At 47.6% G+C, this 16,782-nt stretch overlaps 1 protein-coding gene across 1 annotated transcript in view; it reads left to right on the top strand.

The window, feature by feature from the left end:
• The first annotated feature begins 8,442 nt into the window (after positions 1-8,442).
• MKLN1 (muskelin 1) overlaps positions 8,443-16,782 on the top strand; it is a 319,909-nt gene continuing 311,569 nt past the window's right edge. The window contains exon 1 of the mRNA XM_036328666.1: positions 8,443-8,552. The gene's annotated coding sequence lies outside the window, so the exon portion shown is untranslated. The remainder of the gene's footprint in view (positions 8,553-16,782) is intronic.

The raw sequence follows: 16,782 nt of genomic DNA, 5'->3' as shown, positions 1-16,782 counted from the left end.
TATGATTTTTTTAAAAAAACAACAGGTCTATATTTTATGTTTTATTTACTCTAGTATAAAATTCGTTTTCATTTGTGGCACCTAGTGGCAGAATGATGAGAAGGTAGCCTGTGAACTAGGAACAAGGACAGGCCTGTAAGCCAGCCACACAGAGCCCCACGAGTATGTAAGCCTGATGCACAGCACGGGGAGTCGGCTGCACAGTACCTTCCACATGCTCTACACCACATACTGCATCGACCACATGAAATGAAATCTACAATTTCCAGCCTTAAGGCTCTCGTTCTAAACAGATGTTTGATGTATCTCATACCTTTTTATATAAGTATTTCAAAGCCTAGCATTGGTTATCTGCACAACTAAATATCTGTTTCCATTTGCGTTTCAAATATTTTCTTTGAGAAGTTTAAAACTTGGGTGTTAGGATTACCACAGGCCGAGATTTAGAGGTTTAAGAAATGTTTCCAGTCCTGTTTCTCATATAAAGCTGTTTACTCAATGGCATGCCATCCAAGAGGTATTTCAGTCCTCTTTTCAGACTCCATTAGCATATATTACTACCTTTGATTTTTACAAACCAAACTTTCTAACTAACACAGTTCAGTGCCTGATTTTATTTCTCTGAAGAATATTCATGGTTGAGTGAACAGAAACAAACTACTCAACTCGATTTACACTTCCAACTCTCTATGACCTGAGCGCCACATCTTCTTGTGACTTTGTTTTCCAACCCATCATCAAAGAAAGGTAACAATGCCTGCTACTTATCGTACAAGAAAGAAATCAGTCACCGAATTAACAGTAATTCCTCTGGGAAGATGGCATTCCTTGGAAGAACTGTAAATTCAGTGTAGTTACTGAATTCCTTGGCCGCCTCCTCAGCTCCACAATATACCTCTGGAAAGCTAAATTAGAGGGGTTAAATTATTTGAACATTCATTCCATCAACAAATATTTATGAGCACTCACAATGTGTCCGGTACTATACCAGGCACTAGGAGATACAACGGCCAGCAGGACTAATAAACTGCCTGCTCTTAACAATTCCTCTCAGAGAAACATCGGTTAGCTCACGGAACTCTCACTTAGTTTTATACACCAAGGGCTCAAATCCATCGTATTTGTAAATAATTACTCATCATCACTTCACTCGGCTCCTAAAAAAAAGGGAGACCAGTGAACTACACGAAAGGCTCACAGAACACACAGACAAATGTTCTATAATAGGAAGGCCTCAAAATATCATCCAGTAACAGCTTATACTGGGAAGCATAGTGTTAAACCCTCAGAAATGATTCAAGATTTTAATACCTTAGCCTAAATGTTTACCTGTCAAATACTCTATAATTGCACCGTTCAATCAAGTAGCTACTAGGCACTTGTGACTAGTCATATTTAAATCGATTAGAAATTCAGTTCCTAGGTCACACTAGCCAAACTTCAATGTGCTCAATCACCTCAAGTGGCTCGTGACTATCACCTCTAAGCCATTAAAAATCTATCATTATAATCATTCTTCTATCATCTCAGAAAGCTCCAGGGGACAGTGCTGCTCTGCAAATACCTCTGGTAATACTAAATCTGAAAGTTACAGCGTAATAAGATGTGATGAAGCATCTGTGCTCGGCTATGGCCCATAAAAGCATGTCCTTCAGCAATGGAGTACCATTTCTTCCTACATAAACAGGAAAGTGATCATGTGGAGCATCTCTCCCCGTGTACACAAGAAACCAAAGAAAGTCATGCTGACCAACTGGTCAACTGAGAGTGAAATTAAGAAACAAGTGAAAAATTGATTACATTTTGCCCCGTCCTTCCTATTCCTTTCATAAAAACATGTTGGTAGTATTCTGTATTCTCTGTACATGGTTGTGCTTTAGCCCAGTACACAGCAGCAGAGCTGGTGAGGGCAGTCAAGAATGAAGATGGGTGACACTAATAATGCAACTCGAAGTCAATCCGGGCCAATGCAATCAACTTAAGTGCCTACTGTGTGTCAGTGACACACGGAGGTAAATAATCACCATTCCCACCTTTTGTGAGCTCAATTTAGTGGGGGTGCCAAACTAGTAAACAAAAACAATAGGATACATTGTGACACACGCAGTGAGGCACGTGTGTACCAGACATAGAGGTGACACAGAGGGGGCATTTATAGAGTGTGTTCTGAGAAGAAACCGGGGGACATTTCCTGAAGGGGGCACGCTGCAGAAGAGAAACCTGGGCAGGGCTGTGCAAAGGAACCACAGTGGTTTGGCAATGCTGGAGGAAAGTGTCCTTGGTGGTTAACAGGGAAGGGGATGAGAATGAGAGACCGTGGTGGGGCTGGGGAGCTATTTCCATGCCAGACCTCAACATGACACTACTGAGGATGATGTCAAGCTTGCCTTGGTAGGTGTCTGTAAACTCTCCTCAGCAAAACTTGCAAGCAACATGAAAACCAATCCCTACAACTTGACAAGTACTATGCCTACTGCTATGCCTACCATACAGCTAACAATATTAGATGACAATTGTTAGTAGGAACACCAAGACTTTTTTTTTTTTTTTTTGGTGACACAGTACCATTTAGTAATACATATTTAATACAAAAACATTTTAACTGTAACCCTGTTTTCAGGAAATCTGTGTTTCTTGCGGGTTTATTTGGGATACCCTTGGAAAATGTATCAATGAACACATTTTCAAAACAAATGGGTTACCCCCAGAGCTAAATATTCGCACTGAGTTTATCTGACCAGGAGACAAGTGAAAGAAATCCCAGGGAGAACGGGGCTATAGAAGTCATGCTACTGTACTCCAGAACAAAGTAGTCGTTTTCCTCCAAAATTTTCATGGCAGAACTTATGCCACTCGGTACACTGCCTCGTACTTTGGGCTACCGCCAGCCTGTGACCACCAAAACTACATCATGCCCAGCAACCTAAAGGGCTTCCGTGGCTGCTCATGTAAATCCCTGGAAAATATCTGCATCTTCTGGACTCTTCCCCTCACTTTACACGTGTGTTCCATTCTCAAAACAAAAAACTCGCACGGAATGGGTTTTCTTCGAATTACTGGGATACCCTCACTCTTCTCTTCACAAGAAACTCCTGGAAATATTGGTAGCCCATAGGCCTTTCTTGACTCACGAGTGACTCTCCTCTCTTTAATAACAAGCAAAACTTTCCAGATAAAAATACCTAACTATATAAATGCATGTATATAAACTCGCTGGCCCGTAGGCAAACATATAACCAGTCCTCGTCACACAGCCATGTGGCCCGTAAGTGAAGGTATATTTCCCAATGCAGCATATGGAATGGCTGAGGATGGGTTCTGAAGTCAGCCTACCTGGTTACCATGCGAGGATCATCGCTGACCAATCTTAACCTCCGGAGCTTCAGTTTCCCCAACCGTGAAATGGGTAAACAATGTTTCATCACGTACATCCGTGTCTGCGTAGGCACCACGCCAGCACCCAGTGACCCCCACGTAGTGACTGATGAATAAATGGTAGCTACTCTAGCTATTTTTACCAGTTCATTCCTAAAGATGAATAGTTCCACAACTATTCCCTCAAGCTGGCTCTCTCTAAAAACTGTCACCCCTCTCTCTACATCAAAAGCGCTTAGGGAGGGGTTTTTAAATACATGGTGTCCACGCCCTACTTGAATTTGGGTTCCATTGGTCCTGAATTGGGTAGCATCGCAATGTTCTCTAAAGCTCTCTAGATGCTTATAATGCGCAGCAGGATGAAGGACAAATTACAGGTAGGTATCTCCGTGCCCAGGAATCCACGCGCCGGTAAAATCTGTTGATTTCTGAGCTGACCGAATCAGCGCGCAGGCCGGCCCCGCACCCCGGGTGGTTGCTGTGGCGACGAACTCGGCATTGACACCCACGTCAGAAGGCGGCCCACGGAGGACCAACTTCCACGACCCGACCGACCCCGGGCACGATCCGGACCTGCCAGGGCACACGCCCCTCGCCCCTTCCCCCGCCGCCCCCCGCGGCCGCCTCGCCCCGGGACCGGTGCGTCACGGCGCCCTCCGCTCCCGCGCCCGGGCCCCTCCCGCCCACGGCACGTGACTCGACACGCGCCAGCTGCACGCGGGCTCCATCAAAACAAAAACAGAGGCGGCCGGGCGGCGGCGGGGGCGCGCGGGGAGCGGGGAGCGGGGAGCGGGGAGCGGGGAGCGGGGAGCGGGGAGCGGGGAGCGGGGAGCGGGGAGCGGGGAGCGGGGAGCGGGGAGCGGGGAGCGGGGAGCGGGGAGCGGGCGCGTCCCCGCCGCCACTGCCCGGCGCCGCGGCCGCGCCTCCGTCACCCCGGGCGCCGCCGGCCGCGCGCCCCGGCAGCCCCGGGGCCGGAGGGCAGAGGGCGCCACCCTGTTTACAGCCTCGCTCGGGGCGGGGGCCCCGCCCGGAAACGGTCTCCCCGGGGAGAACCCCGGCGTGCGCACCCACCGCTCGGCGTCAAACCGTCGCCACGGGCCTGGGGTCGGGCCCGCGCGAGCCGGCCCCCCGCCCGCGGCGGCCCCGTGTCAGCGCCGTCACGACTCCGCTGCGCCCTTCGCCCGCCTCCCTCCGCGCAGCGCTTCCGCAGATCCCTCACGTGGCCGCTCCTCCTGCCACCGCGCTCCCCGCGACCCGGGCTGCGGACCCCGAGCCCTTAGGGAGCCCCCGCCAGCTCCCACCCCGGGGGCGTCGCCCCTAGCGGGCCACCCAGCCCGCCCCTCCAGCCCGGGGGGAGGGGGGCATGCCTCCCAGCTGTCAGAGCCCAGCTCCCCGCATGACGAAGCTCACTCTCGCCCTTAGCCATCCCCTCTCCCCTTCAGCCTAGCTTCCAGCCGAATCCGACATTCAAACCGGGGGTGGGGGTAGGGGCAGGGGAGGAACGTATTGAGTTTTCCCCTTAATCCGCCAGAAAACAAGACGCAGCTCTGCCCATCCACTCGCCTTCAGACTTCCCTCGCCGTCCCACCCGGGGCAACTTACAAACAGCAGTGCCCACCGCACACCTGCCACGCCACCCGCCCGCTGGACACCTGGGACCCACCCAGCCCGCCTCCCGGGCCGCGCCGGGGCGGAGCGGGCGCAATCCCGTCCCGTCCCTTCCCTCAAGTCAGGGAGAGGGGCAGGCATCCCCCCGCCCCGCCCGGGAGCGCGTCCTCCGGCCCCCCAGCTCCCAAGCAAACCCGGGCACCCAACGTCCCTCCCGGCAAAAGGAGGGAGTAGCCAGAGGCCCGAGGGACAGGGGTGCTTCTCCCTTAGGGAACCCAGGCGCCGCGTCCTCTACAAGCAACGCCCCCCACCCCCTTTGCTGCGCCGCCTTATTTCGGGTGGACACGGACACCAAAGGCGGGGTGGGCGGGGGGCACCAGCGAGCGCTCGGGAGGTTCGGGATGTCGTCTACGCAGAGTGAAGAGGTGGAATCTCGAAATGGAAACAGCCTCCCTCCCTCCCTCCCTCCTTCCCTCCCCTCCTCCTCCTCCCCCTCCTCCCCCTCCTCCTCTGTTTACCTCAAGTTTGAATTTTATCTGCGCAACATTAGTTGGAATGCGGACATTGAAAAAAAAAAAAAAAACTCTCCACCCGGCAGCAGCTCCGGAGGAGCAAGTGGCATCTAGCCACCTCAAAGGAGGGGAAAGTGATCTTAGCAACACAAACATGGCGAAATGGCCCCGGCATTGCCAGGACCCCTACCTTCCCGCACCCGGCTCCCAACGCCCCGGCCGCGACCTGCGGCCCCCTCCCGGGGGCGGGCATGGGACCCCCGGGGACTCGGAGGGGGGGAGCTCCGGGCGTGCGAAAGAGGAGACAGCAGAGTCCACAGGGGAAATGTTTCTGCTGGACCATCGGACCCATCCGCGTCGCCAGCAGCCGGGGCCGCCTCGTCCCCCTCCCGAGGGGTCTGAACGGAGAACAGAATTCCCAGCCCGCAGTCCTGCCGGTGGGGCCGGCTCTCCCCGCCCTCCAGCGCCTACCTTGGGGCTGAACACCAGCGGCCGCTTCGATCCCGTTCTCTCTCCGTCCTCCAGAGCGAGGCGCTCGGGGGAAAACGATGCGCATGTAATATTTGTAGAGCACATTCTCCTCGCATTCCCCTCCGATCATCCCGGGGAGCGAGGGAGGCTCCGGAGACAGGTGCAGGCGGGCCGAGGCTGCCGGCTGAAAGTTGTTCTCTCCGCGGTGGGCGGTGGGCGGCGGGCGGCGGGGTCCCCGGGCCGGGGCGGAGGACCCGGTCTCCCAGCCTCCCGCCTTCCCCCGGCGTCGCCCCCTTCTCTTCGCCTGCTGCTGCTGCGGGCGGCTCGGCTGCAGGGGAGGTGGCGTAGTTTCTCTTCCTCCCACCTCTTCTCACTCACTTGTTTTCGTAGCCGTGGGCTCCCCTAATGCTTTCCTCTCCACGGTGTTGTTTCATTATATCATGTCCATCATGTGACACCGGAGAGGCTTCTCTATGGAAACTTAAAGGGGCTCCCACGTGACTGCAGCAGCAGCAGCAACAACAGCAGCAGGACTGGCGGCCGCGGCCGCGGCACTCGCACCACCACCCACCGCGAGCCGCTCGCAGCGTCCTGGAGGGGCTCCCGGCGCTGCCCGAGCCCCGATAAGGGAGCCGCAGCATCCGGGAGCCGCGGCGTCTGCGTGCGCGAGCAGCCTTGGCTCATCACGTAGAAAACCGAACAGAAGGAGCGTCCTTAAATCCTTCCCTACAGTCACCAAACCCACGCTCTGTGAAAATGACATTTCGTGGCTCCCACTTTATTTCCCCCCCAAGAGCAGTGAGTTCTCCATCAGGTCTGATTACATGTTACCAGATCAAAAAAGAAAAGAAAAACCGGATTTGTACCTCTGCGAGTTCAGCCAGCTCTTGGGTAGAACAGAAATGACAGAACAATAATAACAGAAATAGAATCGGGCATTTGATACATAATTACCATCACCGCCAGCTTTAAAGCTTTCTGGAATTACATTCCTCCGGTAGCTGTGGACGATGCTTGCAGGAGACAAAATGCGATGCCGTTTTCTCCCCGCAGCTGTATCAGGGCTTTGTTGCTGACAACAGTGAAAACTTGTTTGTGTCAGGAAGTGAGGCACGAAGATATGACCTGGAAGGTACAGACAAAACCAGAGTGGCAGTTTCTGTATTACTTTCTGACCACATTCTTTGAAATGGTGAGGAGCAGCTGGTCTGCTGTAAAATGCATAGAGTGCTGGTGGGAACTAACATTATCAGGGAAACACGCTCTTCCCTTCATCATACTTTACATGCTAGCAGCTAGACACTAGAAATTAGAGGGGTGTGTGTGAGAGAGGGGGGGGGAGGAAGAGAGGGAGAGAGAGGTGAACATTTTAATATTTTGAACCGTCAATTTTGTCATCCTTGCTAACATTTAATAACCACTATGAAAGACTTAAAAGTCCAGCGATGTGTGGATACTGTAACATCAGTTTTGAGTGCCTTTGCTATTATTGAATCACAACCCCTTTATGGACTGATGACTTAAATCCCAAATACCTGCCTTAAAGTTTGTGTGGACCGTGGAGATTTTATCCCGTAAATCTAAGCTAAATAGGTATTTCTATGTTTCAGTTCATGCTTTTCCATGTATAAGGAAAACTCCCTGTTTGGATTGGCAGAATTATTAAAAACTTGGCATACAACTAAGAGTGGGGTGTAGATCACCCTTTCTTTTGGTTTTGCCTCAATTAACGATCTCTTTCCACCTCATCAGTTTACCTCATCAGCCATGATGAATGAGCTCCCAGACAGCCCTTCTAATAATTCCATAGTATGTCCCCCAATTTTTACCTTCTTATCCAATGCGTTAATTCTTCCTTCCCTCTCCTCTTTCCTTCCCTTGCCTCCCAATTCAGCCCCATGCTGCCAGGGTACTTGGCTCAGGCCTCCCCAAATACTCCCTCCCAGTCCTCCTTCCCCTGCAGCTCCCTCCCCTCCCAGCCTCCCCCCACCCCCAACCTTCCCCAACCCCCTCCCCCCCACCCCCCCTTCCAGCTCGGTCTCCTTTCTCAGCAACTCTACCTCCTTACCTCTCTTTGACCTCCTTTATTCTCCTTCAGAGCCTGGCCTTTGACTTCTTGGCCTCTTCTTCCCCTTCTCTGCCTGCAAAGCCCTGCCCCTCCTGGGGTCTCCTTCACACCCCCGCCTCTCTGGTCCCATCCTTTCTGCCGCCAAACCCCTGCATTCCTCAACAGCTCGGCCTGGTCGGCTTTAGCCACATTTGGTGTCCGTGCCCCTGGGCTGGGAAAGAGTGCGTGGCGCAAAGTGGGGGCAAGAACCCCCTTGGCGGTGGCTCCCCGCCTCGCCCCCCTCCGCCCCTCCGGAGCCCGGGTTGCGGCGCTTCCTGGGCGGATGGTTGGGACTCGCTGCAGCAGCTGCGGTTCTGCTGTGTCATGCAAGAAGAGGGCGGCCGGCGCTGGAGGGGGAGGAGGGGAGGAACCTGATCTCTCCGGTAGCGAAGGGCTGGAGGCTAACACCGAGCTCCCCCGAGCCTCCCCGGAGCAGGGAGGGCTCCGCTACCTCGGGGGGCCCTCCCCGCGGGCAGATGGTAAGTGGGGCGGCGCAGGTGGTCGCCTTGGGAAGGGAGCGCGCAGGGGGGTTAGGCGGGGAGGTGGGGAGAACTAGGAGTCACCCGGGCCAAACCGAAGGAGCCCAGTGGCCAGCTGAGAGGGACCTAGGCCAGAGTAAGGGTGACCAGGAAAACGCAGCCATAATTACCACTCGAATAACGGCCCGCAGTTGACTCAGGCTCCAGAGGAGTTGTGCGTCCCCAACCCAGGACAGAGCTAGAGGCGATCATTCAGGGTTTGAGACCCACCATCCCACCAGCACTGGTTCTTCAGGGGAGAACTGAGTAGTCAAAGTCAACATGCACCCTATTCCTACAGCCTGGCTGAGCGCGAGGAGCTGACCTGTTTAAAAGTAGGGAACGGTATGGAAACCTGCCCAACCTCACTTTAGCCACGAAAATAATAATGCTCTTGGCCAGCGGCCTCAGACAAACAGCCACTGGAGCAATTAAACAATCGATAGGAAGAAGAGCTTCGCTCCCCGCACCACCCTCCTGCAACCAGAGTCATTTGTCCTGTTGAAAGGAGAACAAGACTGTGCGCTTATGTTCCCTCGCCTCCATCCCCATCGGCCTCCGCCCCACACAAGCTGCCGACCCCACTACTCACGCGCTGTCCGACCATGATGAGGGGACGGCCTTCACCGCTGAACAATTTCACCTCCACTGCCCTTTACCAGAGGGGCTTCAGAAACACAGAACTGAGAGCAGTGGATGTAGGGACAGGCTGGGCACATATGGACATTATTGCTTTTACCTGAGTGCAGTTCTCAGGAAAACCTTTTATTATTATTATTATTATTATTATTATTCCTTTCCATTCACTCCTGGAGATTTTAAAGTGTTTTCTGAAACATCTTTTTTTTTTTTTTTAAATGCCAGTCATATGTTTAGAAAAGTAAGGGGTTGGTGGGATTCACGGAAAGGCTAATGACCGTCTCCGAAGCACATGCTGTTGCTAGGGAACTCGGGCTCCTGCTTTCCAATCACCGGCGTGTTCTGTGCAAGTCACATTTCTCAGGGTGTTATTATAATGAATGGCGTTTGGTTAGAAGCGTTCCTGCCTGTGTTGTAGCATCCTGCATGATCGTCGATGGCCTCACACCCACGTATCTTGTTTTCCTAATTTGATTTCTGTATTTGCGTCACTGCCAGGGACAGCAGACTAGACCAGTCAGGTTCACTTCCTGTTTCTCAGAACTGGTCTATATTTGGTCTCCCAGCACTAGCTGGTAAAACATTATCAAACTGATCATCTTGGAAAGAAATTCGTGCTTTCTGTGAAAACAAATTAGTCCAATTAAATACTAATTTGCGTGGAACATGTCATCATTTGAGGAATAAAGTAGACTGCCCCGTTTGCCATTTGAGGAACCCATTCTTGAAATGGAAAGCCTGGGTCCTAGGAAAACCCGTCATCTTTATTTTCTTTTATCCAGAATCTTCATTCCTCAGCATTAGAAGTAAAACAAACTCAAGTAGAGAGTAGATTTAGGATGATATTTCTAAAATGAAGCCCAAAAAAATACACATTGAAGCTGGGGAACTCATTTAGGCCAAATAAGGCACAGAATTGAGTGGAATCCAGGCCCCGGGAGCACAGGGTTAGCACTGGGGCTCAGAGAACACCGTGTGATCACAAGGCTACACGACAAATTGGAGCCCATCACTCTGAGGACTGTTTGTCTCTTACCAATCCCCTGTGTCCCTTGCTTTTCCCCCCAGTTCCTTCCTCTTTATAACAAGGATATCACAAAAGCAATATCATAAAGATAAGCACCATGTAAACAGTTTGGTGGGTCCTGATGTAGATAATTTGTTTAGATGGAAAATATAAGATGTATTTGGCATTGAGGGAAGGTCAGCTGACTGAAAGTTGGGAAATTTGCTCCCATTTCTATAGACCAGAGGACCTTGGGTGAGCCAGTCCAGGCCTTTCTTCTGTCAATTTCCTCATGGAAGTTTAACGACAGTACTGGACTCAAAGATGTCTAAGCTTCCTTCCATTTACAAAATTCTGTGATTATATTGAATTTCGATTTTAGCTGGATTTTGCCATGTTACATTGTGACACTGAAACTGTAATACCTACCCATAGTGACCTTGGAGGACATTGTAATGGGAAATGAGTTGCTGTTGATACATCATTGTCAGTTTTCAGACAATCAAATGAAATTGATCTTACTCTCAATGTACTTACTCTGCTTGTGTAGTGATGTTGTAGCAGCAACAGAAAGGATATAAGGGCTTTAAGTCACGTTAGATTTAGTTAACCCAAAATACTTGAATGAGCAAAACAGTGGAATGATGAAAAAGAGCTACACAAGAAATAATCAACTGAATCCTCATGGAGCTAATACCTGTTTACCTGTATTTTAAATACTGATCGGCAAAAATATACCTAGCACAGATTTTTGAAATTTTCAGATTCAAGATATTAAGAAGCAGCATGAAGAAATGTGAGACTTGTGCCAGAGAGAAAAAACCCAACTTTGAAACCTCACTCTGCCATTTGATTTATTCATTACTGAGTGCCTGCTCTGTGTCAGGTACTATGCTAGACACTGGGAATACAAAGACAAATAAGATAGTCTGCTTCAAAGGAACTTATAGTATAATGAGGAGACAGATAAGTACACAGTTGATCACACACAGTGAGATGATATCAACAAGAGAGCTCAGAGGGGTACCCAACCATGGCTGGCCATAGTCAAGGTCCCTAACCATAGAAGATGAAGAGGAGTTCTGAAAGATAAGTAGAAGTAATACAAACAAGTGGGCAAGTTAAAGAGAAATGCATTCCAAGTTAAAAAAAAAAAAAAAAAGTACAATGTGTGAAGTCCTGGAGGTGAAAAGGTTACCCAGAGAGTTGGGAGGGAAGGACAGTGCCCAGGAAAGCAGTAGATGCTCAGTTAATACATTGTGTGGATGCACGTCAGGAGTTCTGAAGGATACGCCTAGAAAGATCAGTAAGGTCTTGTATGTCTTCCTGAGAAGCTTCAATTTATCCTAAGGCTGATGGAGAACCACTGATGAATTTTAAGGAGTATGTCCATTTTAGAAAGATCATTACAGTTTGAAGAATTTATTAGCGTGAGTAACACTGTAAAACAAACAAACTGGTTAGGACATTAGCATTAGAGGCAGCAAATGATGGAGATCTAACCTAAGGCAGCAAGAATGGAAATGGAGAGAGCAGAAGGATTCAAGACATATTTAGGATAATAGAACCAACTGAATTTTATTATTGATTTTATCTGCAGGATTAGGCATAGAAGTAGATTTATGACTTAGGTAAATGGCAGAAGAGTGGTACCTTTTGCCGAGATGGAGACTTCAGGAGGAAACATAGGTTTAGGAGGGAAGGTAATGAGTTTAATTTGAAACATGTTGAGTTTGAAGTGTCCGTGGGCTATCAAAGTGACGTCTTCTAGTATGTAATTGAATAAGGAAGTCTAGAACTCAGGAGAGAGATCTATGCCGGAATCATCAGAATGTGATAATGTGATGGTTTATGAAAGTAGATGGCATAGCCAACAGAAAAGGTATAGCATGAAAAGAGAAGAGGAACTACTCTGGAAACTTATGGAAATTACAACATTTCAAAGGTGGGAAAACAAGCATACAAAGGAAGAACATCCAGAGAGGTAGCAGGACCAGGAACAAGTAGTTTCAGAGAAGCCAAGGGAGGAATTGGCAACAGTATTAAATGCTAGAGAAAGGTCAAGAAAAATGAGGACTGAAAGTCCTCGGACTTAGTAACAAGGAGGTCATTGTTGCGTTTGGCAAGAAGGAATTTATTGGGGTAGTAACCAGATTGCAGTGGATTGAGGAGGAGCGGAGGTGGATAGAGGAAGTTCTTCTGGATAAGATGGACTGAAGGGCAAGTAGAAGGGGGAAATAAAGGTATTGGGAAGAGAATGAAAGCATGGTCTGTTAAGGCTGCATAGGGAAAGAAGGAAATAATACAGCAATACCAAACATTTTATTCTGTGAAGCCCTCTCCTTCAAATTAAATGGCATCACCATCCACCAATTGCTCAAGTTGAAAAACACATGTACAGGATTCTTCTCTTTTCCTCAGTCCTCACATCCAATCCATGAGGAATTCAGCTCAACCCTCCCTCCAAAACACTTTCACAATCTATCTATTTCTATCTCTACTGCTACCACCCTAATAGAAGAACCATCTTCTGGGCTTCTGTAATAGCATTTTATTTGGTTTTCTTGCTTCCACTCTTGCTCCTACACTCCCCAGCACAGCCAGAGTGACATAAAGCATAAAACATAAATCAGATCTTATTTCTTCTCTTTTTACAATCCCTCCATGTCTTCTGATTGCACTTGGAATGAAGTCCAGACTCCTTTGCTGGCCCTATGTGGCATCCCAGACTACCTCTTCAGTCTGTCCCCCCACTCCAATCACACTGGCCTTTTGGATACTCCTCAATCACATTGGATTTGCTCTTGTTTTAAAGGACTCACCCCAGATATTTCCTTTTTCCTGGAATAGTCTTTTGATCATTCTAATCTCTGCTTAAATGTCACCTCCTCAAAGAGGCCTGTCCTGGCTGCCCTTACTAACGTATCCTTCTCTGTCTACCTTCCCAACCATCCCATGTATTTTTTTCAGAGTAGTAAAACTTTATTACTATTTGTTTTTATTGTTTGAACCCTAAGAGGATTTCTGGCACATATTAGGCACTTAAAAATGTTCATTGGATGTTTATAGAAGGAAAAAGAGAGGAGACATTGATTATTAGAAATGAGAGGCATGAAGGATCAGAGCCTGGTGTGGTTGAGGGACGGCCAGTGATGATGGATTACTAGGCTTGTAAGATTCCAGGAGTGGGAGAGTTACTAGCTGTGTGACATTGGGCATTCGTATTCTCTGAGGTTCACATTGTGATTAATAATAATATGTACATCACAGGGCTATTAGAAAAATTAAATAGTATAGCGATAGGTATTAGGCAGTCTTGTCAAGCTATTATCAGGAAATCAGGACTTCTGCAAAGCAATTTATAACCTCTGCACGTGAACATTTCATGTGAGCTCCCCTGTAATAGAGTTAACATTTGATGATTTTTTTTTTTATTAGGGAAAAATGGCTAAGTTGTGACTTAAAAAAAAAATCAGGATACCTGAAAGAACGTAGATATTAGATTACTTAAGACAAAATCAAAACACTCCTACAAATTAATAAGAAAAGCAGTGAAAACCTTGGGAGATTGGGCAAAGAGTTTGACAGATTATAGTTAAGGAAATACAAATGGATCTGTTAAATATGTAAAAAAGCTCACCCTTTCTCATAACAACAGATATACAAATTACAATGCAATGAGATGTGTATTTTACATATCAGGTTGGCACAAATAAAAAGTTTAGTAGCTCCTTGGCCAGTGTTGCTCGGTGGTTAGACCATCGGCCTGCACACTTGAAGAGTCATGGGTTCGAATCCTAGTGAAGGACACATACCTGAGTTGTAGGTTTGCTTCTTGACCCTGTTAGAGGCTCTGGGCACGTGCAGGAGGCAACCAGTTGATGTTTCTCTCTCACATCGATGTTTCTCTCCCTCCCTTCCTTCTACTCTCTCGAAAAAGCAATAGAAAAAAATATCCTCAAGTGAGAATTAACAACAACAAAAAAGTTTAATAGCATACTTTGTTTGCCAGGCTGGGAAGAGGGTGAACATTGTCAGTAGGAGTGAAACCTTTATGGAGGGCAACCTAGCAGTATTTATCAAAATTTTAAATGTACAAGCCTTTGACCTAGCAATTCCACTTTTATATATTTATCCAATAGATACATTCACACATCTATTGAAGGATGACTCTTCTAGGGTCTTCACTGACTACTTATGCTAAAGATGTAATGTCTTTAGGGTTTTAAGTCTATCAGTAGAGATGTGGTTAAATAAATTAGGGTACAGTTATATAAGTGAAAGGTAGGCAGCTGTTTAAAAATTGTGAAGTGGTTTAGTGTACTGATCTGAAAAGATCTTCATGATACATTGCTACATTTAAAAAAAAGATGAATGCCCTAAACGGTTTGGCTCAGTGGATAGAGCGTTGGCCTGCAGACTGAAAGGTCCCGGGTTCGATTCCGGTCAAGGGCATGTACCTTGGTTGCGGGCACATCTCCAGTGGAGGGTGTGCAGGAGGCAGGTGATCGATGTTTCTCTCTCATCGATGTTTCTAACTCTCTATCTCTCTCCCTTCCTCTCTGTAAAAAATCAATAAAATATACATTTTTTTAAAAAAGATGAAGAACAACATGTATTTTCCTAGTATTGTATTTCTTTTTAAAGACTATTACCTTTTTTTTTTCTTGGCCTGAGAAACATCTGTGAGAAGGGAAAATAGAGCAGGGCAAGAGCAGATGTGGGGAGACCAGCTGAGAAGGTATTTCAGCAACTCAAGTCAGAGATGCTGGTTTCTCGGACTAGGGTGGTAGCATGTACAGGAAGAGAACTGATCAGTGTTAAGAGTTATTTTTAAAAACTTGTCCATTTAAATGGAGAGGGAGGTCGTGTCATGGTTTACTTAAGAATTCCTCCTAGATCAGAGGCATGAGTACAGGTGTCAATCACCAAGATGGAGAATCCTGAGACAATAACAGAATTCCCAGGATGACTCTTCTAAGATCTGTCAGTGAAGAGCCTAAAAGAGTCATCCTTCAATACATGTGTGAATGTACCTATTGGATAAATATATAAAAGTAGAATTGCTAGGTCAAAGGCTTTGTGCATTTAAAAATGTGATGCATACTGCCGGATTGCCTTCCACAGAGGTTGTACCAACTTTCACTCCTATTGACGATGTTCACCCTCTTCCCAGCCTGGCAAACAGGAAGTGGTGATGTCTACTGCAGGCCTATGATACAGGCCTAAAACCAGAAGAGCTGCTGGAACTGGGTGTATAAATTTGGGATAAGATTGCTTAAAGAGGGAAGATAGAATCAAAAGAATAAAAGGCTCTGGACTAAGCTCTGCTCATTTAGGGATTGGATAAAAGGAAAGAGCTGGCAATGGAGACTGAGAATCAGAAACCAGAAAAATAAAACCAGGAAATTACGGGCCAATGAAACCAAGAGAAGACTACGTTAAAGAGGATCATGTTAAATGTTGCCAAAATGTCCAAGAAGGTCATTATAACTTGTTTCTCTCATAAACCCTAAGCTCCCCGAGAGTTGGGATTATTTTATTTATTTTTGTATCCTCGGGGCTTGCCCTGTGTCTCACACATAATAAATAATCACTAAAACTTCATTAAATTGAAAAGAGAGACAATGACACCGAGAGACAGACAGGCAGAGATACTGAAAGATAGCAGAATGCACCTTTGGGCCTCAAAAAATAAATAAGTAAGACATATTCCCTTGAACTTTGCTGCAAACCAAACCTGATCTTAGAAAAGCAGGGAGGTTCTGCTCCCCAATTTTACTCTGTGCCGACACACTGATTGAGCTCTCACAGTGCCATATCGTTGCGATGTTAAATGCCCCCCGAAACATCTTGATGAGTCGCTTTCACCTGGTCATTCTGAGTCATTTTTGTCTTTATTTAGGTTCTGAGTGATGACAAAAAGGGCAATTGGCTTTTCTCGTCTATCTGACTCTATCCTACCAGCTTGAATCAATTGATGGAGCCTGGAGGATCCATTCTGGTGCCACTACAGTTCTGTAATAACTGTAACCCCTCACCAGGATGCCCTGCCCTAGCTTCCCATCAAAGGAAAGGATGACGCTTGGCAGGAAGAGAGGTATCGCCTCTTAGAGAAACCTCCAGCTTCTCAATCTGTTACTGTTTCTGCAGAAAGGAGCTATTAGGAGAGAATGGACAGGATTCCAAAGGAGGAAAGGTTTCTATTCTGTCCTGAGAACATGGAAACCTGCATAGCCACAGAGATGTCATGACCATTTGGTGCCGTGTCCTTGAATTCGAAACTAAAATAATAGCTGTCATTTAAACAATATTGAACATGTTATGACATCCTGTATTATGTAGTTAGAGCAAGGGTTAGCAGAAGTTTTCTGGAAAGGGCCAGATGGGAAATTTTTTAGGCTTTGTGGCCCAGCTACTCAACTCTGCCACTGTAGTGTGAAAGCAGTCACAGACAACGAGTAAATGAATGAGCATGGCTGTGTTCCAATTAAAACTTTATTTATGGGCACCGAGACTTGCATTTCATGTATCTCTCACATGTCT

The sequence above is a fragment of the Myotis myotis genome, unplaced genomic scaffold (genome assembly GCF_014108235.1).
Source record: "Myotis myotis isolate mMyoMyo1 unplaced genomic scaffold, mMyoMyo1.p scaffold_m19_p_11, whole genome shotgun sequence".
NCBI classification, from domain to species: domain Eukaryota; kingdom Metazoa; phylum Chordata; class Mammalia; order Chiroptera; family Vespertilionidae; genus Myotis; species Myotis myotis.
Note: the sequence above shows the minus strand (reverse complement) of the source record. Positions and strands in the feature narration are given on the sequence as shown.